Source organism: Lissotriton vulgaris, chromosome 10 (genome assembly GCF_964263255.1).
Source record: "Lissotriton vulgaris chromosome 10, aLisVul1.2, whole genome shotgun sequence".
Classification (NCBI taxonomy): Eukaryota; Metazoa; Chordata; class Amphibia; order Caudata; family Salamandridae; genus Lissotriton; species Lissotriton vulgaris.
Window position 1 is genome coordinate 696,185,883 of NC_141698.1, and position 23,484 is coordinate 696,209,366.

The window sequence follows — 23,484 nt, forward strand, 5'->3', positions numbered from 1 at the left end:
TACAGTGCTGGTATTGACATTTGCCGTCATGTCGAGTTTGCTTTTGATGATTATTCCGAGGTTTCTGGTGTGAGTTTCTTTGTGTGGGTCTGAGTTTGGATGATCATCAGTTAGAGTATTAAACACCAGTTGGAGTCTCATGCTGAGGTGTTCTTGCCAAAGATAACTACTTCTGTCTTGTTGGTGTTGAGCTTGAGACAATTGGCTTTCATCCAGTTAGTGACTTTGTCCATGCAGTGGGTGAACTTGTTTCTTGTGTTGGGGTCCTGACCTAGAGGGAGAGTATGAGTTGTATGTCATCTGCATAGAAGAGGATGCTGATGTGTGCACAGATGACGTTAACCAGAGGGATCATCTATGTGTTGCAGTTGGTGGGGCTGAGCGATAACCCTTGAGGCACTCCAAACCTCCAAAGAGAAAGATGCCAGGCTGACAGCATGTGTTCTATTCCTTAAAAAGAAGCAGATCCAGGAGAGAATGGATCCTTGGACGGCAATCCCTTGCAGGTGCCAGATGAGGATGGGGTTTATGGCAGTGTCAAATGTTCCGAAGAGGTCCAGCAGAATGAGGGCTATCATTTCTCCTCTGTCAAGGATCATTGGGATGCCATCTGTGGTGGTGATGAGTTCTGTTTCTGTATTATGGTTGGGGCTGATTCTCGACTGAGTGGCATTGAGGAGCAGGTGGTTACTGAGGTGATCTGCGAGGCGTCAGTTGATTACTTTCTCTAAGACCTTTGCCAGGTTTGTTAGGAGGGAGATGTGTCTGTATATGGGTTCCGTGACTCGGACATCAGGTGGTTTCTTGTGTAGGGGCTTGGCAGTGGCATATTTACAGGTGTGTGGGATGGAGGCATAAATGATGGGTGTTAGTGCTTCATTGCTTGTTAGGAGTTCCTTGGTGAAGGCATGATGGGAGCAAAAGTTAAATGGAGCCCAGAGTGGATGGTCTTTATAATAGCAGCGATTTCAACAGTAGTGACAGCAGGCCACAAAATTAGCAAAGGACATTCATGTTTTGTATCTGCTTATGATAGCGTCTTGGGGCTGATTTGAAGAGCCTTTATCTGTGGTGTATTGACATGCTCTCTATTTGCACTCTAGTTGTTTGCAGCTTTGTCAGCCGGAGTTCCTGTATGTAGCAGTTGGCCTGTGGTTGGGCTCTTGCCATTGGGTTACATTTGAGGGGAGCCAGTGTGTCGGCGCATGCAGTGATCCAGCTGTTGAGGTTTTGATGGTTTTCAGCAAGTTGCTGGTGTGTTCGGCCTGGTGCAATAAGACAGCGGAAGCTTACTCCTCTTTTGAGATGCTTTTCTAGCCGTATTGGTTGGTTCCAGTGGTGGTAGGTCTGTGATGGTGCAGGATGGGTATGCTGAAACAGATCAGGGTGTGGTCAGGTAAGGTCATAGTTGCTGGCTTATCAACTGTGATGTTGCTCATTGGAAGCAAATTGGGTCCAATTGGTGTCCAGACGAGTTGGTCGGGTTGATAACGTGCTGGTTGAGGCCAAGGTGTCCGAGGGCTTCTAGAATGGCCATACAGTTTAGGTCAGTGCAGTCTTCTATTTAAAAGTGAAGGTCTATCAGGAGGATGAATGGGCTGGCTTTAATGATGAAGAGTGCAACAAAGTCTGTGATGTTTCTGGTGAAATTGGTGTGGGGTCCTTGGGGTCTGTATATGAGGATTTCACCTAGGAAGAGTTTGGCTATGATGTGGATCTTGAACATGATGCGTTCCATATAGCTGCTGGGGGTGTCCTTGTAGGTGGTGCTGCTATGGGTATCTTTAAATATAATGTCTAAGCTACCTCCAGGTTTGTGGTGATGACCTTGCCTAACTATCTTATAGCTAGCAGGGATGGTTGGGTTTAGCCATGTGTCCATGAGAAAGAGAAGGTCCAGAGCTTGGTTGTTCAGTAGGTCCCATTTCTACCTCGGATGTTTGTCGAGCAAGCATGTGTTGAGAAGCATGCATGGGAGTCTGGTGGAGTGATTGGTCTGTGTGAGCATGAGCAAGTGGCTTGTGTGTGTAAGTGAGTGGGTTGCTAGGTGCTGTTGGTGCAGGAATGGTGGGTGTAGGGTGAGTGAGAGTGCATGCGAACTTGCAGGAGGAATATGTGAATCCTCCTTCTTTGTTGTGTGGTGTGGTGTGACAGCAGTGCAGTGAGCAGGAGGTGGGAGTAAGAGCATGGAGGAGCAGAGCAGGGTTAGTGTGTGTAAGGGGGAGAACAAGGATTCCTGAGTCTGGGCACGGTTCAACGTGCAAATGGGCTTAGATGGACTTGCCTTTGTGCGCCTTCAGTGCACCATCCATGCACCCACTACGTGCATCTGCTGCAGCTCTGCACTGCAGCTGCCATTAATTAGGTCCTGGGAGGAGTAAGGTAGTGCAGAGTATATTGATGCAGTGCTACATGTCACCAAAGTCCTCATAAAAACGCTTGTCACATTAATCAGGCATTGTTAGAACTGGGGGTCTCTAGTTGGCAGAGGTAGGTACCACTGTCCAAATAGGGACCCTTTCTTCTTGTGAGGGTAAGGCGGAAACCCTCTGAGATAACCCCTGCTCACCCTCTAGATAGCTTGGCACAAGCGGTCAAGGCTAATCAGAAGGCAATCTTTAAAATATTTGTACCAACACTCACAGTAACACAGTGAAAACACCACAAACTGACTCCACAACAGTTTAGAAAAATTAAGGTATATAATCTAAACTACACAAGACCAAAATGACAAAAATCCAACATACACAGTTCAATAATATGGTTGCGATAAAGTTCTTTAGGTTGCGATAAAATAATCCACAGTTGAGTGAAAAGTTCACAGTTGCGTCACGTTTAGCTCACAGTACCTTTAGTTGCGAGTTCCAAAAGCAGAAGCTGGTGCGGTGGAAAACAAGCGATGCGTTGCTCCTGAGACCTTGGGGAGGTGATGCGACAACCCCGTTGCGGCAGCAGGCGTGTTGCGACGAATCCGGTCTGTATGGGGAGGAAGGCCACTTGTAGGGATTCCGGTGTGTAGGTTCCGTAGGAAGTTTGTTCTCGCAAAGGTACGATGCGACGATCTCGTAGGGGCTGCGACGATCTCCGGGACGATGATGCGCGATCCAGGGGCGATCTCTCTCTCGCAGCTCCTCGATGCGATAGCTCTGCGACGATGTTCGCAGTGACGTGATGCGGTCCGCAAGCAAGCGATGCAGCGATCTCACCCAGCGACGACAGGCTCTGCGACGACACTCGCAGCGATGTTAGTCTTCCTGCACCGGTGTGGTGCGTCCCGCAAACGTAGGATGCAATGGCTCTGGCAGCGGCAACAGGCGCTGCCGCGATCTCGGCCTTCGTAGCGGCGGGAATTTCCTTGCACTGTCGGGGATGCGCTCCGCAGCGAGCAATACAATAACTTTTCTGTAGCAAAGTCTTTAAATCTTGGTTTCCAGCATCCCAACACAGGTACAACTTCCAGAGGCACCACACATGGGCCACACACTCCAGGAAGGACGGAACTCTCTCAGTAGAGCTCAGGGGAAGCTGGGGGGTGAAGTCCTTTTGTTCCTGGGACTTCAAAACTGGAAGCCAGCTCTTCTCAGGCCCCTGGAGATTCCTTCAAGCAAGGGGACTCAGCACAAAGCAAAGTCCTCCCCCTCTCCTTGGCAGCAAAGCAACAGCAGGGCAATCTAGCAGAGCAACAGCTGGAAAATCTTCCTTCTTCAGTTTCAGAATTCTCCTTGCCAGAGGTTCCTTCTTGATTCCAGGATGATCTAATTTTCTGTTGTCAGGGGTCCTGTACTTATACCCCTAAAAGTCTTTGTTCTCTTTGTGCAAGTGGTCTCTGAGCCCGGTCTGAACCAGTTCTGGGTGTTTCTTGAGCACTTTGTTTTTCTGGCTTCTCCTTTCCTTTCAGAGTGAGGGGCAGGGTCGTCAGCCGCCCAGCAGGAGGTAGAGCAAGCATTGTGGAAGGCAGGCACACCCCTATTCAGGCTCAGGTGCTATCTCCTCCCACCGCTCAAGTTGCAAATGCAGTCATTCAGCCTAGGGCTGACCCAGCCAGCCTCCTGGGGAATCCCCAGCCCTTGTCACTCTCAAACCAGACAGTCAATACACAGACAGGCCAAGGCACACAGGAAGGTCAGACAAGAGAACACAAACTTTCTAAAAGTGCTCTTCTCAAACACAGGATTCAAAAACAACCTTTCTTAAAAGATGTTATTTATTAATTCTGAGTTCAGGGATACTAGACTCTTATGTCCTATCATGTTCCTATGGGAAGATATGCTGGTAGCCACTCTAGCCAGCATCCCCCATGTTAACCTATGGAGCAAGATAGCCTTACAATAGTGAAAAAACTAAAATGGCTGTAATTCACTACCAGAGCATGTCACCTGCACCAGTACATGCTCTACCTTTCACACACATTGCACCCTGCCCAGGGGGGTACCTTGGACCTTCCATAGGGGTGACCAATGTGCACAAAAAGGGAAGGGTTATGCCTGGTCAGTGGGGACACTGACCAGGAGGACATGACAGTTCACAGACCGCATACAGGCACTGCGTTGGCAGGCCTGAGACACCATTTTGGGGCTACTCATGTGGGTGGCACAATCAGTGCTGCAGGCCCACTAGTAGCATTTGTCATCACCAGCCCTGGCACACCCAGTGCACTTTACTAGGGACTTCTTGGTGATGCAAATATGCCAATCATGTATATCCAATCATCATAACAATTTACACAGGGAGCAATTGCACCCTGGCACTGATCAGCAGTGGCAGAGTGTCCAAAGCATCTAAACCAGCAAAAACAAAATCAACTAAATCAAACGAAAAACAGCATAAAAAATACAGGAGGTAGAGGCCAAAAAGACAGGGGAAACCACGCCAAAGATGCCAGGTCTATCACACTCTTGACTGTTACCTCTGCCATCTCTCTGCATCCCTCATTCTCCTTGTCTCTTTATTTTCTCTTCCTGTCTTGTGGCTTGCTCTTGGGTGCTTTCTTTAGATGAGGTAGTGTCGCATACTCTGCCCATTTATATTTGTCTATCTCATAAATCCTTTCTGTGCTCCATGCTGTACGTCTTTTGTCATGTGGATTGGTTTTGCCTTCGCACTGTGTTATGTTAGCGTGAGCTTATTAGAAGTTTAAACGCCATTTTCTTTTTCTGCAGCCTCTGCACACGGCACATTTTGTTAATTAAAGCTTTTCACCTAGTAGAATATTTTGCTTCACGCGAGAATAATATGTTTGCTTATAATATCAGCCTTGCTTGGTAAGCTATGTCTGTACAGTTAGTGAAGAGGCCTTCAAGGTTATTTCAACACAGCGTTTGTTGTTTGGTTTGATCAGCGCACAGTCTAGACATAATACATATACAGCTGTGGCCAACTCTGGGATTTAGGCGCGATTAATAATGCACTGCACAGAGAATGAAAGACACACTTGATGAATATTCGCATGCAGAGAGTTGGTGCAGGAGATGATGTGATCAATTTCTGCTAAGACCAGAGGAATGGGCCCGCCCTTCTAAATCCAAAGAGACCTTCTGTAGATATAATATAATATACTAGCAAGGGAGGGTAAACTGAGGTTCTATTTAGACCTTTTCGATTTAGCGTTTTAACATGCTTTCTCCCTTTGTATTTTATGGAATAGTAACAATGCTGCTAACCTTGTTCCTTAGAATATGTTTGCTTGTATTAGCTAAGATACTGCGCTTGAGAACACTGCATTAGAAATAAATATTTCAAACTTGCACGTGTCATCATATACTCCTCGTTCTGGACTGATATGTTAGTATAACGAAAGAGTGTTCATGTGTTCCACTTTACCTGAGGTGTTCTAAGTCCATGTTCTGGGTTGTCTAAGCATTGGGGGGGGGTGTAAGAACCAATGAGAACCTGATTGCTAGTCTGGTAGGGGATTTTGGATATTAAGGTGAGTTTTGGCACACCCTAATTCACTGAGGTTCTGAGTCTCTATGCACAGCTCTGTGTAGGAGCAGAATCCCTGCAACACTTTCCCTTCTCCATTCTCTCTCTTTTGTTATCTAATTTGTTGCTCTACTCCTTGGACAATATAGTGCTGCCTCTGCCTGTTATACAGTTCTTTATCTCTTCCTTTCTGTCCCCTCCTGTTAAAATTGCCATCTCCTTTCTCAGATTCTGCTAATCCCCTCTGTGTCCCAGGACTACTTTTATCTCCTCTCACTCGCTCTGTTCCTGCTCTGTCTGTATGAATGTAGTTCTCATCTATCCTTTCTCTTCCAGTCTCCGCTATCTCCCATCTGTCCTACAACAGTTTCCCATCCCATTTGTGTTGCTTTTCACTCCTTTCTCATCTGTACCGATGTACCTCCTACTTTCTGTTGCACTCTATCCCTCACTTGAATACCATACCTGGTAAACATCCATATTAAGCTTGGGCTACATTTTAATTACGCTGAGTAACCAAAGTTATTTCGGTAAGTCACTCGTCTGATGCAAAAATACGGAAATTTACATTATTATGCCTGTTTGCTTAGTTATGAGTAATTTGCAACAAATATAATACTTCAAGAGCACAGTAACAATGAATTTAACAACTGCTAGTGGCTGCTGCTGTTCATGTTTTCTTGTATTTAGAGATATTTTATTAGCACAAAATGCATTCTTGGGTCAGTTACGGATGTGAGGTAAATTTTGGACTTCGAAAATGGTGCTTAATTCTGGGATACACTCTGCTAATAATTCTGCTTAATCTCACGTAGATTGCTTATAATCTTACATAATTACACTACAGCATACCAAAGAAAATTAAGCCTACCCCTAATCCATAACACATGGTGCAATACTGTAGTATTATCTAAACACTCACCTTGAAATGGGAGAGGATGCTTAGAAATTCATGTTTTCCCCCATAAGGAGATTTTAACTTTGAAAAGTCACACCAGGAAACATGGGGGCATATTACCAACAACTACCGATAATTATCGCTAGGTTGGCTTAGCGGCAATATTTTTATCGCCGAGCTGCGGCGATTTTTAACGCTTAGGAGCCTTGATATTATCAAGGTTTATCTCCTAAGCGATAAAAATCACCCGAAATGCATGAATATCGCTGAAAAGTCAGCGATATTCATGCATTACCGAGCAAATGCTCTTAGCCATGTTATCCACCTCCCATTGGATAACATGGCTAAGAACTGCTCAGGGCAGGTGTTAGCTTTTGGAGATATTCGCGCTTAGCGCGAATATCTCCAAAAGTTGGTAATAGGAGATAGCGATGTTAGCGACTGTTTCCAGTCGCTAACATCTTGGCACGCCCACTTTGCATGTCATTAGTGATAAATATCACTGACGTGAAAAGTGGGGCCCAAGATGGTCGCTATCTCCTACTAGCTCTCGCTAACTGGTGTTAGCGACAGCTAGGTAATAGGGAGATAATTGTATCTTCGCTTTCTTGGCTTTTAAAGTCATAAAAGCGGAGATAAACCCCCTTGATAATATGCCCCACGATGTGCTGTAGTTATCACACTTCTTGGAATCAGCGGCGGCCCCTACACATAGGAGCGGCGGGCTGGCTGGGGGGGCTTTTGGCAGACAACGACAAGGGACAATTAATTATTTATATAAGTTTTCTTCGTGGCCGTCTGTCAAATCGCCCATCCCAAATCCAGCCCCACTGCTCTTACCTGCACAGGCCGCTCTTGCTTGGAATCCCGATTTGGGGGGCAAACTCCTGTTAATGCACATATCAGAATACCCACGATATTCAGAGTGACTCCACTGTAGATTTACACTTGGTAGATCTGTAAAATACTAGTGGGAATCGCATACTGTGATTCCTTAACTATTTATTATACATGGGTCAGTAGTTGGGATTAGTCCTGAAAGAGCAGGAAATGTTGTATTTGCATTCTTAAGAAAGTGGGGGTGCGCGCCCAGTTTCTTTCGAAAAAATTAAGTATGAAAAGATTCATGGTAATAAAATCACAATCCTCAGGACTCTCAGCAAACCTTTCTAAGTGTGGCTACGATTAATGGCAGAACTCACAGGGGCTGGTAGTTTGTGAATGTAGGTCGGGTTCAACCTTGAACCATAATGCTACAGCTGAAACAGGATGAATAACTACAGAGATGGCGAGTCACTGTCCGGGGTAGGGGTGGAGGATAGGGATGGGAAGTCTAACTCCACAGGAGACTTACAAGATTTGGGGACAAATGAGAAAGCCCAGAAAAATCAAACCCACTGTAAGGCATGTCCACAGATTAATGGCAATTTCATTAAGACAGCTCAGTGGGGGAAAGGGACCGCAACTTATATCTTAGAGTGCCAAGGAGAAGTGTGGCTCAGTGGTTAGTGCAGCAGACCCTGATGCAGAGGTCTAGCCCGGGACCAGGGTTCAATTCCCCGCCTCAGCGGGTCTTGGGCTCAAACATTCCACGGACTCTGATAATTCTCGCCTCGGTGCCTCTTCCAATCATGGAGTCCCACTCTGGGCAATAGCTTGCTTAAATTCCACAACAGCCCCCACAACGCTAAGGATGCCTGGCCTCCACCTTGGGGGTGCCCAGGAGTGGACGCCTCACAGGGAAAGCCAGGATGGGTTCCACAGTGGTATTCGTACAAGCGCCTTGAGACCCTTGCGGGTGAGTAGTGCGCTATACAAGTATCACTTTACATTTAGAGTAACATATATCCTGGTCGCAGGTGCATCCAGGGAGAGTCAGTTCAGTTTTAAACTCCATAAATCAGCTGAACAAAGCTGAACAAAGCCTGTCTCTTTAAAATGAGGAACCGATCTGATGCCTTTCACACATTATGGGTAGATTTGTTTTCCCCATTGAGAGAGGTATAAAATAGGTGTGCAACAGATAACTGGTATGCCTTGCACAAGTGAGGAAAACTTCTCAATTCTAATACGATGAGTCACTGTTCATGGAAAGAGCATGATCCACACAGAGTGAGGATGACATTTTATTTTCCGTTTACAGTTTGAACTCAGTTACTTGCATATAATTTCATAAGCAATTTAAACTACCCAGAACCACAAAATGTGGCAATACTAACATTGGAGCATCTGGATCTCGTTGGGCATATTTCTGTGATGCCTAATGTGGTTGTAAGCAATTAGTGGTTGTACTTAAATACACAAGCTTGCAAATGAGAAAATGGGAGTACTTTCATGAATTGTGCTTGTAATTTTGTCAGTTTATAGCATATTTGAAAATTACAGTTGCTTTAACTAAGTGGCCTATCAATTCGAAATGCTTTTCAAAGTGACTTGGCAACGATTGCTATGTAGGTGGTTACATTTAGGGGCAGGTGTCAAGAAATTGATTAGTGAAAGGTGGGGAGACCACAAGACATACACTTAAATGATTATAATATACACATGTTTTATATTTACAAGTTACGTAACACAGGGACGGAAGAGTGTCAGTGATAAAGGTTGATCCCAGTAGAGTGGAATAAGTTATTATACTGTTCAAATGGCATCAGGTGAGATTTCAGTGTTGTGTTGACTCATGGGAAAGAGATGATAGCCCAAATGTTGGCAAATAGAGAGAAAGTTAAACCTTTCGCTGCTAGGCCTTTTCTCCCTAGAATGCTAAGTCCATTTTTGGGTATTTGGGGTAGTTCGCATTTAGACCTCCACAATGTTCTTTCCACACAAGGTATCCAAGCCAAATTTGTGTCCTTTTTCCCAACATCCTGGGAATTCCAAAGGTACCCAGGGTTTGTGTATTCCCCTCGAGGGGATTGAGAAAATAGGCACAATATAGCTATATTTTGAGTTTTTGGTGAAAAATAGGAAAAAAGTGCTCTGCAAAAAAGTGTCTGGTTTTCACCAAAAAATTACATCAACAAAATGTAAGTCTCCATTTCACTAGCTTTCAGGAAAGCACAGAGCTGAGAGATAGCCTATTTTTCCTAATTGTTTTGCTTTTAACTGACTTCAAATTTGTGGTGGAAACTGCTGTGAAACCCATGGGTAATCCTGGAAAGCTACAGATTTCTGAAAAGAAGACAACATTCTAAATTCAGCAAAAGGTAATTTGTGTACATGCCTCAAGATTTTCCCAAAGAAACAAACTGTCCATTTGTGACAATGATTTCATTTGTAACTTATCACCACAATGACCAATTTACAAAAGCAATATACTGTGAAATCTGCTAGACCCTTCTTGTTGCTGTTGTTTTTTTAGGGTTTGTGGGTGTTCCAAAAACTTGAGGTACTCAAGTCAATAACTGAGCTGCACCTTTCAATGGTTTTTCATTGTTTTCAGGATATAGACCAATTCATATGGTGAAATATAAAGAGTGAAAAATAGAATCAAGGAAACCTATGTATTTTTGGGTACCCATACTAGCATGTGAATAGGAGGGCACTTTTTAAAATGTCTTCTTTCTAACACACTGGCTTACGTTTGGAAGGCATAAATGCTGAGAAATGCAATTGACAATAACACTAATTCTACTATTCTGTGTTCCCCTAAGTCTCTTGATAAAAATGGTACACACTTGTGTGGTAGGCCTAGTGCCAGTGATAAGAAAGGGCCATAATACACAACATGGACACATCACATTTTAATCACTGAAAACGGATCCTTTTTTGCAATGTGCCCAACTGTGGATTTTGTGCCCTATATCAGCCAGCACCTAGGGAAACGTTACAAACCTGCACTTTTATTTAAACTAAACACCTAGGAAAATCCAGGGTAGGGTGACCTGTCTGGCTGTCACTGGGTTTTCCTAAGCAGATGCCCTTTCAAACATCAAACCTTAACCTATAAAACACATTTTCGTCACATTTCTGTCATGTGATGGAAAGTTCTGGAATCTGCAGGGTGAACTAATTACCTACCACCTTCCATTTCCCCAAATCTTATGAAAAAAGTGGTACCTCACTTGTGTGGGTAGGGCTAGTGGCCTTGAAAGGAAAGGAGCCAAAACACAACACTGACTCATTACATTTTTCCAATGAAAACTGACCTTTTTTTGCAATGTGCCTAGCTGTTGATTTTGGGCTGCAGCTCAGCTGGCACCTTGGGAAACCTAACAAACCTGCACATTTTTTAAAAATATAGACAAATGTAGGAATCCAGGGTGAAGCGATTTATTTTTCTTTCACCAGGTTTTCTTACTCTCACTAGTGAAGTAGTGTGGCTCACTGGTTAGAGGCGGCAGACCCGAGAGCAGAGGACGGCCTGGGACCAGGGTTTGATTCCCGGCGCGGCAGGTTTCTGGACCAGGGTCAGCGGACTCGATAATTCTCTCGCCTCGGTGCCCACTCTGATCAGCGATCACACTCGGCAACTCTGGGCATTAGCTTGCCTCATCCTCACTAACGGCCCCACCAGACCGCCGGGGATGCCTGGTCTCACCCTGGAGATACCCATTAAGGGACCATCTCTCAGGGAAGCCAGGAAGGGTTTCGCAGCGGTCGAAGCGCCTTGGGACCCTACGGGTAAGTAGTGCGCTATATAAATGCCAATACATTTACATTTACATTTACATCTTACCCAGAAGCCCTTGCAAATCTCAAACTTTGAATGCAAAACAAATTATACTCATATTTCTGTGATGGAAAGCTCTGGAATCTGTAGGGAGCAACTAATTTCCAACCACCTTCCATTTCCCCAAATCTTATGAAAAAAGTGGTACCTTACTTGTGTGGGTAGGGCTAGTGGCCGTGAAAGGAAAGGAGCCAAAACACAACACTGACTCATTACTTTTTTCCAATGAAAACTGACCTTTTTTTGCAATGTGCCTAGCTGTTGATTTTGGGCTGCAGCTCAGCTGGCACCTTGGGAAACCTAACAAACCTGCAAATTTTTTAAAAATGTAGACAAATGTAGGAATCCAGTGTGAAGCGATTTGTTTTTCTTTCACCAGGTTTTCTTACCCGGAAGCCGTTGCAAACCTTAAACTTTGACTACAAACCACATTTCCCTCACATTTCTGTGACGGAAAGTTCTGGAATCTGCAGGGAGCAACTAATTTCCTACCATCTACCAATCCCCCAAATCTCCGATAAAAATGGTACCTCACCTATGCAGGTAGGGGTAGTGCCAGCGACAGGAAAGGCTTCAAAGCGCAACATGGAAATACACATTTTTCCACTGAGAACTGACCCTTTTTTGCAATGTTCCTAGCTGTTGATTTAGGGCCCTGGCTCGGCAGACGCCTAGGTAAACCTAGCAAACCTGCACCTTTTTTAAACTAGACACATTGTGGAATGCAGGCTGGGATGACTTATGTGGTTCTCACCAGGTTTTCTTCCTCAGAAACCCTTGAAAACCCCAAAAAATATCTAAAAAAACAAATTTCCGCACATTTCTGTGATGGAGAATTCTGGAATCTCTAGGTAATCACACATTTCCTGACACCCAGGATTTCCTCAAGTCTCTCAGTGAAAATGGTACCTGGGTGGGCATAGCGCCCATGTCATGAAAAGGCTGAAAACACAATGTGGAGACATCAACATTTCGAACCTGATTTGCAGTACTTGGGTCCGGGCTCGACAGCCACTCAGGGAAACCTATCAAACCCACACATTTCTGAAAACTAGACACACAGTGTCCAGTATGGTGCACCTTGCATGAAATCTACAAGGTTCCCTTGCCCACAATTCCACACAAACCTCAAACTTTGCCTTGAATAGTGCATTTTCCTTGCATTCATTTCTGTGACATAAACTTCCAGAAAGCACATTGATCCACAAAATTTGTACTGCCTAGTGTTTACCCATTTGTCCTGATAAAAATGCTACCCTACTTGTGTGACTGGGTCTAGTGCCCGTAAGTGGCACACATCAAATGAAGGTCAGAGGAAGTCTTGCGGGATGACTCTCATTGACCCTAGTTTGATCTGTGTCTGTGTGGGACACAAGGGCTAGCAACACAAATGGCGTAGCATTTTTATTCTGACTTGTGGGGGAACTTTGGGTGGTAGCTATTTTGTGGATTCCTGTGGTTTCTGGAAGTTTACAATACAGAATGCAAGGAAAATTTGCAATTTTAGTCGAACTTTGAGATTTCCCCGGGCATTGTGAGTAATAAAATGTAATGGGATCCACACAAGACAATATTTAGTCTTAGATATTTGTCAATCTATTTTTTTGTTATTGATATTCTGATATGCAATACTAATTCACATTCTTTATTTGAGGAATGTATCTCTTTTATTCCGTCTCCGCTGGTATGACCCAAAGAGAGACCTAGTCCCCTACTTTGTTAAAACACCACTTTTAAACAATGGGTGTAGTGGGCCTGAAGACTGAGGTCGAAATTCACCACTTATCATATGGCACTTATAATTGTCTTCATTCACAGAAATCTAAGACTGGATACAGTCAACCTTTTTCAAACTAAACCTCCCAAAAAATGACATTATTTTGTTTCCACCATAAAGAAGCACCACGGAGTGTACCAAAATTCTTTCTTTAATTTTCCTTTAATATACTAGCTACTCATGCCAAAATCTTCAGTTTCACTCTAGATGCAGTTCTTTCCAAATTTTCCAAAACTGGATCCAGGTACCTTCACCTCCACTCAGAATTTAAACCCCCAAACCTATGCACTGACTAGTGAACAGTGTATAAGCTATGGGTTTAACCCATTTGGATGGGAAAACTGCATTCATCTTTGGACTACTGAATTTAGTCTGGCTTCAATGATTGTAGTTTTTCACGTTGAAACTTTTAAGGTCCTGCGAGCTGTGCTTAATTTGAGCCGGTGGATGCTGATTCACCAGTATCGGCACATAATTGTCAACACCTGCACTTATGACAGTCTGCCACATGGTGGCACTGTTTGTCTAATTTAGAGATAGGCACAACAACAGTTGTTTATTAACTCAATGTACATAACAAATTACTAATACCTAAGCCCATCTTATAGCTGTGGGAACCTGGATTCGGTTGACTTGTCACACTTGAAGGAGTGCAAAGGTTAGTCATTTTTTTGGTACTGTCATTTGTTTTACAAAATAACCACTGCCTGCGTGCAAATAAGTGTGACAAGCCCAGACTTAAAACGCTTCGCTGCCTGATTCACATAGCATATCTCAAATTTAAAATGCATTATAACACGTATAAGGCTCTCCACTTCACCACCACTTCTCTAGCAGAAAAATTCCCCTATTCTGTACGCCTTTGTTCTATAAAATGAACAAAAACTACTGTCTAAGATTAATTCAAGCATCCCATCTGCCACTTTTTTATTCACATTAGTAAAAAGCAAAGCTACTCAACATCCCACAAGTAAAAAAAAATGAAGCTCTTTGGTATGTGTGCTGTGAAATGTGGAATCATTAGCCATTGAGCATTGCTTGGTCCCTTGCCTTGTCACCAAGAGAAATCTGCAAAAATCGCATGGTGGGTGGATTAGATTGGGATAGAGTGGGGAGGTTTGGAGTAGAGTAGAGTAGAGTGGATTAGAGTGGGGTGGGGTGGAGTGGAGTGAGTGGGGGGATTAAGTGGGATGGATAGGAGTATGGGACATTGGGGTGTATTGGAGTGGGGTTGACTGGATTGTATTAGGCTAGGGTGGATTGAAATGGGGAGGATTGCACTGAAGTGGGGTGGATTGTAGTGGCATGAATTGGAATGAGTGTGGTGGATTAGATGGGGTGGATTGGACTGGAGTGGGGTGGACTGGTGTGGGGTGGAAGGAAGTGGGGTAGAATGGATTGAGTGGGGTGGACTGGATTGGACTGGAATGGGTTGGATTGGAGAAGAGAGAATTGAAGTGAGTTGAATTGCATTGGTGTGAAGTGGTGTGGATTTGTTTGGAGTGGGTGAATTAAAATGATTTGGAGTTGGATGGACTGGAATGCATTGGGTGAGGTGAGGAGTGGTGTGGTGAATTAAATTGAGGGGTGGATTGGAGTCAGTAGATTCTAGTGGGGTAGATTGCATTGAGATGGGGTGGATTGCATTAAGGCAGGTGGATAGGGTTTGAGCGAAGTGGATTGAATGGATTGAATTGGATTACATGAGGTGAATTGGACTGGGTGGGGTGGATTAGATGGGGTGGGGTGGAGTGGGGTGGACTGGAATGAGGTGGACTGGAGTGGAGTGAGGTGGATTGGATTGAGTGGGGTAGATTAGATTGAGTGGTTAGGATTGGGGAGGACTGGATAGGGATGGATTGGATTGGGGTGGATTTAATTGAGGTAGATGGATTGAGGTGGTGTGGATTAAAGTGGGGTTGATTGGAGTGGGTGGATTGGGTTGGAGTGGGGTGGGTTCAAGTGGGATGGATTGGAATGGGTGGATTGTACTATATTTGAGTAGACTGTATTTGAGTGAGGACTGAACTTGGGTGGACTGTACTGGAGTGGGTTGGATTGAAGTGGGATGGATTGGATTATAGTCGGGCAAATTGGATTGGTGTGGCATGCTCTGGGTTGGACTGGGGTGTGGTAAGGTGGATTAAGGTGGCTTGGACTGTGGTGGATTGGAGTAGGGAGGATTAAGGTGAACTGGACTTGGCTGCACACCTACATACATGCTAGGTACACTTAAGTACACCTAGTTAGGGTCGCATCGTAGGAGTACGCATTTTACTGTCATGTATTTTAATACCTGCTGGTATTCATTGGTTTATCACTCTGGTAGAAATCTACGATCATTTTACTGTGTTGGTGCTTATAATCATTTATATCTGTTTCTGTCTTATGGTTGTTTCAGCACAACTATTTCACACTAGAATGACGCTGGTTCAATAAACGTTTATTGAAAAATGTCCCCATCGTTTATTCTGTGTATCTCTCTAAGACTAAATGAGCATGAATGACTGAGCGAAACGTACTGTGCTGTTTCCACAATCCCTGATGGGACAGAGTTGTTTTGTTTGATAGTTGCCAAGAACTATGCTGTCCTTGGTAAGAGGGGTTTCTAGTGACACTGTGGGCTAGCTGGTACACAGGCATACATACCCTGTGGGGGAGTCTAGAGTCAGTCTGGGCACCAATCCTACAGTCTATGTTGTCTAAACATGCAGATCCTATATAGGTTTATAGTAACTACATGACATGGCGCTGCCAACGTTGGTTTGGTACTTATTTAACGGTTACATCTGAGAAGTTCAGTGATGCTATTCTCAGAGACCCCTACTTATGTTTCCTCAGAGACGTCTGGAGTGGGAAGGGAACTATCCGCCATGCTGAGTAGGCCCATCCTATGTATTAGCTGTAGGGTTATCAAGCCTATAGGACAAACAGTTCCTATTGTGCCTAAAACCTTTATCTCAATTTCCTTGAAACTTTTTAAAAAATGACTGAAGAAGAAGAGATTGCCATGGCACTACGTGCAGGTGCTGGAGTTGAGGAAGTAGTACAAGGTGAAATTAACATTTTAGAAAATGTTAGGACTGCCCTTACTTTGAAACTAACAGACTATGGAGAATATTCAACACAAAAATATTGTCATACATTAACATTGATATCACTGATATCGATCAAAAATATCATCATAACTAATATCGAAAACATTAAATAAACATACAAAATGACACAAATATCGATAACAAAAATATAGATCACACTATTATCACCGAAAACAAAATATCAACACCTTAAAAATATTTTTTATAACACAATATATAACAAAAATAATATGAACAATATCACACACACACAACATATTAAATAAATAAAATTAAAGTTAAATACATTATAAGTCAATAAAATACCTTTAACATAATTAAATTTACCAAATTAATCATACTTACAAACACTATATATAAAATAAATAATTTGTATTATACATGCAATGCAATATAAAATAAAAATAATATACTATTATACTTTTAAATAAAATAAGAATATATAAGGAATCAACTGCCAAATTAATTGAAAACATTAGTAAAAACCACTGAAAAACACCTACAAATATAATAACCCAATAAGATTGAAAGCACGATGAAACAAACACTATATAAACTAAGGAAATATAACATTATTAGATGCTCCAAAAACAAAAGCAAGAATAAGGGGAATCTCTGCCAGATTGCTTCTATAACACTGGACTTCCTCATTGAAAGCTCTGATTTCAACTTCACAAAGTAAGTAAAATATCTATTTAATTTTACAACTGTATAAAATAATCGTAAAGCACATTTCATATTATATAAATAATTAATGTATATTTTTTATTATTTCTCCTCTACAAAAACTTTAACACATACTTAACTAACTTCAAACATCATCCAAACACCACCCTGCAAAAAAGTCAGTATAAATCTCAATTAAACTATTAAAACAACTACGATTCCCAACCCAAATTCGCCCCCAAACCACAAAATACACAAAATACAGAATATGGCGTTTCATTTTTCTTTTGCAGAAAATAAAAAGAAATACTAAAGGCAAGCATTAACAGAAACACCTCAGCTTCAAAAAAAGTTCAAAATATTTAAGCATGTAAGAATAATTTTGGATAGAAAAACCTGTATTACAATAAAAACAAATACAATAAAATTCATAACTTCCCAGAAATTAACATTTTTATTATGTTTTATGAGATACGTCAGCACCAAAGAAAAACAGACAGGCAACAAATCTAATTGGAAATGTAGCAAATATTATTCTAGTGCATGTTATGGGAGGGCTACAATAAAAGAAACTACTGTATTACATGTTACGGAACATAACCACCCCTCTAACATAGCTGAAAAAGAAATGAGAGATGCTTTTGGCACTCTGAAAGAAGCTAGCACTAGCTCTCAAAAACCAACTACCGAAATACTAAAAACTCCACAGAACTCCATAACATGTAACTGACCAATTACCCTCTGTCTTAACGTTGAAAATAGCTAGAACAAAAAAATCAACTGCTTCCACCCCATCTACCCCCAAAACATTCAGTGAAATACAAATACAACCTGAACTCACTAAATTCATAATAAAGAACAATTTCTACTTTATGACAATAAATCTAACGGCAAAAGAATTATAATATATGTAACTCCCACAAACGTACTTAAACTACAGAATTGTGAAACATGGATGATGGAACATTTACAATATGTCCCAAACCATTTGACCAATTATATACAATCCATGGACTGTATCACAATACCAACATCCCCTTTATATATGTCCTGTTACCAAACAAACAAACCACTACCTATGTAGAACTCTCAACAAAAGTAAAACAAGAAACAAATGACTATTCTTAAAAATTTATCATAGACTTTGAACAAGTCAATGATACAAGCCATCCTGAAAAACTACCCTCACACAGCAATACAACGTTTCTATTACCACTTTTATCAATGCATATGGAGACACCTTAAAAAATCTATTCTTAGTGCCCGATTTTGATCTTGCTCTGTACGACTCGGATTCATAGGTTTTTATGAGCGAATCGTGCACCTGGAGTCCGAGCGAGCGAGTACGATACATTCACATGCTTACAGACTCGGTTAGCTTGGACTCCCATTGAACTCTATGGGAGCCTGTATATTGGACGCGTAGACAGGCTCCCCTGCCAAAAACGGGTGGGTGGGGAAAAGGGTACACCCTGTGGTGGGTACCCCATGGTGCCCCTCACACTGCATGCATGGGATGGAGGGACCCATGCATACCCCCACGGGTCGATTCAGCGGGCTACGGGTGATGGGGGGCCTGCTAAGGGCCACAAAGAATGATTCCGGCAGCTTTTTTGATCTGGACGATGTTTGGAGCCCTTCCGACCGCATCAGAATCTGCTGGCTGGATTTATTTCCGACCGAGCTATTCCGAAGCGCTCGGTCAGAATGGAATCCAACTCGGATTTCCAGATGGCTTACAACAGCTCGCCCATCTGCCGTCTGGAAATCCGTCGGTACTCCCCTGGTCGCCTCTTACAACCGAGGGAGTACGATGGCAGCTTTTCACTGCATTTTTGTGCCGGTGTTTCCGGCATGAAAAGGCAGTCGGAAACTGTCTCTGGGCCCCATGGGTGTGAGGCCTCCGAATGGCAGCCTGGGGGCACCTATGGTACCCCTACGTTGATCCCTGCACCCGGTGGCATTGTAATCGGCCCCTAAAATGTTACTATTCCCACTGTACACTATATCAACTCAGGGAAACTGATGGACACTAAACATATAGGGGTTGGTTCCACTCTGGGTCGGATAGCTCCCCGAGAGTTGTCCGGAGCCTTACCTTACAGCTGAATCGTACCAGGAGCGGGACCGTCCGTGCGAGCAAGTACGATGCAGAAAAGTGGCAAATTCGCGACCGACATGTACGCTCCGAATCCATCCACCTTTTCTGTACACGCCTGACCCGTAAACACACAGTTCACGTCACACAGCACCATAAACACTGCAACTTCTGGCCAGACAAGTACGATGCGTACTTCCCACGTGCTGGAGGGGTCGCCACGTACAGCACGTCACAGCATCCGGTAGAGCTGCATATCAGGCACGAATCACACCAGATCACAATCCACAGCTTCGAGACGGACCAGCCAGCAATGGGTACGTCACGAACGTGTCATGAATCCCATTGCGCAGGTAATACCAGTCCTGTACATCTATGACCAGATCAGGAACAGACGCGGACAGCACAGGCGGTAAGTCAGACACCCACCATACAAAAACACAACATGTACCTGCCAAATCACACACACACACCCAAGGGGTCCAGACCCTGTTCACTAGCAACAGGCCTCCATAGGGATCCAATGGCCACCACAACTGCCACCACCACCCATAAGGGCATGTTGCTCACCTCCACTGTCACTCCCACCAATAGGGGCATGTTGCCCACCACCACTGCCACCCCTAGCCATATGTGTCATGTTGCCTATCACTACTACCACCCCCATCCATATGTGTCATGTTGCCTATCACCACTGCCACCCCTACCCATATGTGTCATGTTGCCTATCACTACTGCCACCCCCACCCATAGGGGCATGATGCCCATCGCTACTGCCACCCCCACCCATAGGGGCATGTTGCCTATCACTACTGCCACCCCCACCCATATGTGTCATGTTGCCCACCAGCACTGCCACTTGCACCCATATGTGTCATGTTGCCTATCACTACTGCCATCCCCACCGATATGTGTCATGTTGCCTATCACCACTGCCACCCCCACCCACAGGGGCATGTTGCCTATCAATAATGCCACCCCCACCCATATGTGTCATGTTGCCCACCACCACTGCCACCCCCAACCATATGTGTCATGTTGCCTATCACTACTGCCACCCCCACCCATTTGTGTCATGTTGCCTATCACTTCTACCAAACCCACCCATAGGGGCATGTTGCCCACCACCACTGCCACCCCAACCCATAAGGGCATGTTGCCCACCACCACTGCCACCCCCACCCCCACCCATAAGTGTCATGTTGCCTATCACTCCTGCCACCCCCACCCATATGTATCATGTTGCCTATCACTACTGCCACCCCCACCCATATGTCTCATGTTGCCCACCAGCACTGCCACTTGCACCCATATGTGTCATGTTGCCTATCGCTACTGCCATCCCCACCGATATGTGTCATGTTGCCTATCACCACTGCCACCCCCACCCACAGGGGCATTTTGCCTATCAATAATGCCACCCCCACCCATATGTGTCATGTTGCCCACCACCACTGCAACCCCCAACCATATGTGTCATGTTGCCTATCACTACTGCCACCCCCACCCATTTGTGTCATGTTGCCTATCACTACTACCAACCCCACCCATAGGGGCATGTTGCCCACCGCCACTGCCACCCCCACCCATGGGGGCATGTTGCCCACCACCACTGCTGCACCCACCCCCACCCATAAGTGTCATGTTGCCTATCACTACTGCCACCCCCACCCATAGGAGCATGCTGCCCCCCACCACTGCCACCCCACCCATAGGGGCATGTTGCCCACCACCACTGCCACCCCACCCATATGTGTCATGTTGCCTATCACTACTGCCACACCTACCCATATGTGCCATGTTGCCCACCACCACTGCCACCCCCACCCATAGGGGCATGTTGCCCACCACCACTTCCACCCCACCCGTATGTATCATGTTGCCTATCACTACTGCCACCCCTACCCATATGTGTCATGTTACCAATCACTACTGCCACCACTACCCATCTGTGTTATGTTGCCCACCACCACTGCCACCCCCACCCATAGGGGCATGTTGCCCACCACCACTGCCACCCCACCCATATGTGTCATGTTGCCTATCACTACTGCAACCCCCACCCATTTGTGTCATGTTGCCTATCACTTCTACCAAACCCACCCATAGGGGCATGTTGCCCACCACCACTGCCACCCCCACCCATAAGGGCATGTTGCCCACCACCACTGCCACCCCCACCCATAAGTGTCATGTTGCCTATCACTCCTGCCACCCCCACCCATATGTGTCATGTTGCCTATCACTACTGCAACCCCCACCCATTTGTGTCATGTTGCCTATCACTTCTACCAAACCCACCCATAGGGGCATGTTGCCCACCACCACTGCCACCCCCACACATAAGGGCATGTTGCCCACCACCACTGCCACCCCCACCCATATGTGTCATGTTGCCTATCACTCCTGCCACCCCCACCCATATGTATCATGTTGCCTATCACTACTGCCACCCCCACCCATATGTCTCATGTTGCCCACCAGCACTGCCACTTGCACCCATATGTGTCATGTTGCCTATCGCCACTGCCATCCCCACCGATATGTGTCATGTTGCCTATCACCACTGCCACCCCCACCCACAGGGGCATTTTGCCTATCAATAATGCCACCCCCACCCATATGTGTCATGTTGCCCACCACCACTGCAACCCCCAAACATATGTGTCATGTTGCCTATCACTACTGCCACCCCCACCCATTTGTGTCATGTTGCCTATCACTACTACCAACCCCACCCATAGGGGCATGTTGCCCACCACCACTGCCACCCCCACCCATAGGGGCATGTTGCCCACCACCACTGCTACCCCCACCCCCACCCATAAGTGTCATGTTGCCTATCACTACTGCCACCCCCACCCATAGGAGCATGCTGCCCCCCACCACTGCCACCCCACCCATAGGGGCATGTTGCCCACCACCACTGCCACCCCACCCATATGTGTCATGTTGCCTATCACTACTGCCACACCTACCCATATGTGCCATGTTGCCCACCACCACTGCCACCCCCACCCATAGGGGCATGTTGCCCACCACCACTTCCACCCTACCCGTATGTATCATGTTGCCTATCACTACTGCCACCCCTACCCATATGTGTCATGTTGCCCACCACCACTGCCACCCCCACCCAAATGTGTCATGTTGCCTTTCACTACTGCCACCCCCACCCATATGTGTCATCTTGCCTATCACTACTGCCATCCCCACCCACAGGGGCATGTTGCCCACCACCACTGCCACCCCCACCCATAGGGTCATGTTGCCCACCCTCACCCATAGGGGCATGTTGCCTATAAATACTGCCACCCCCACCCATAGGGGTCTGTCTGTCTAACAACATTGACACCCCCACCCATAGGATGGGTGATGTGCCAGACATCCATCATATATCCACCTCAGGTATGTCAGCCAAATACATTCCCCATAACATCATGACAACAGTTTGTAATGTTTGACAAATACCCCCAACAGTAAATATGAGTCAGATCACACAATGTAACTACCATCACATGTGTGACCAACATCAGAGTGTGGGCTACACAAGTCAAGCTTCACAATAGCACTTTGCCATTGTGCTCAGAAATCCCCATCACTGTGTAGATCCTAGGTAAAATGTGTGGGTACAAACTGCAGAAAAAGTTGGCATTGTGGCAAAGGGTTTAAATCCCCCATTATCAAAGTGACCTAAATGTAAGTTTCATCATGGAAATAGCTTCAAATGCCAAACAGCATGTATGAGTCCTGGTCGCAGAACATGACACACAATTTTGTGGCAAAAGTAGTAGTTGTGTCACTTACCCACAGAGTTGTGGTGAGGCAAACACTGCAGTGACAGCACAACATACACTAAGTCATGTGCAGAAAAGCAACATCCATGGGGCCTGACATTGCACACAGTGTACAAGGACACAAAAGCAGAAGTGACCATCAAAATAGGGTGGCTGAACTACAATGACACAGATGTGGACACAGTGCCACATAAAAGTAAGCCATCAATTGTGCACCCCTTAGTGGGCAATCAGGCATCATGATATGATAGAGATACCAACAGACACATGTGACACAAGCTGGAATGAACATCAACTGAAACAGCATGAGACAGACCCACAACACCACTACCCCCAGGGACCATAAATTGCGGTGACACAAGCCTGCATGAAAGGTCTACTATGATGTCAAAGGGAGATGCCGTGCAAACTGGGAACCACAGACCAGGTATCCTTTGACACAAACGTACATCACACCTACAAAAACACCAATCACTCAGCATGGCACGTCAAAAAGGGACAAAAGGGAGGTAGGGGCCCAGACATGCAACAATTAACATCTGTCCACCCTCAACACCAC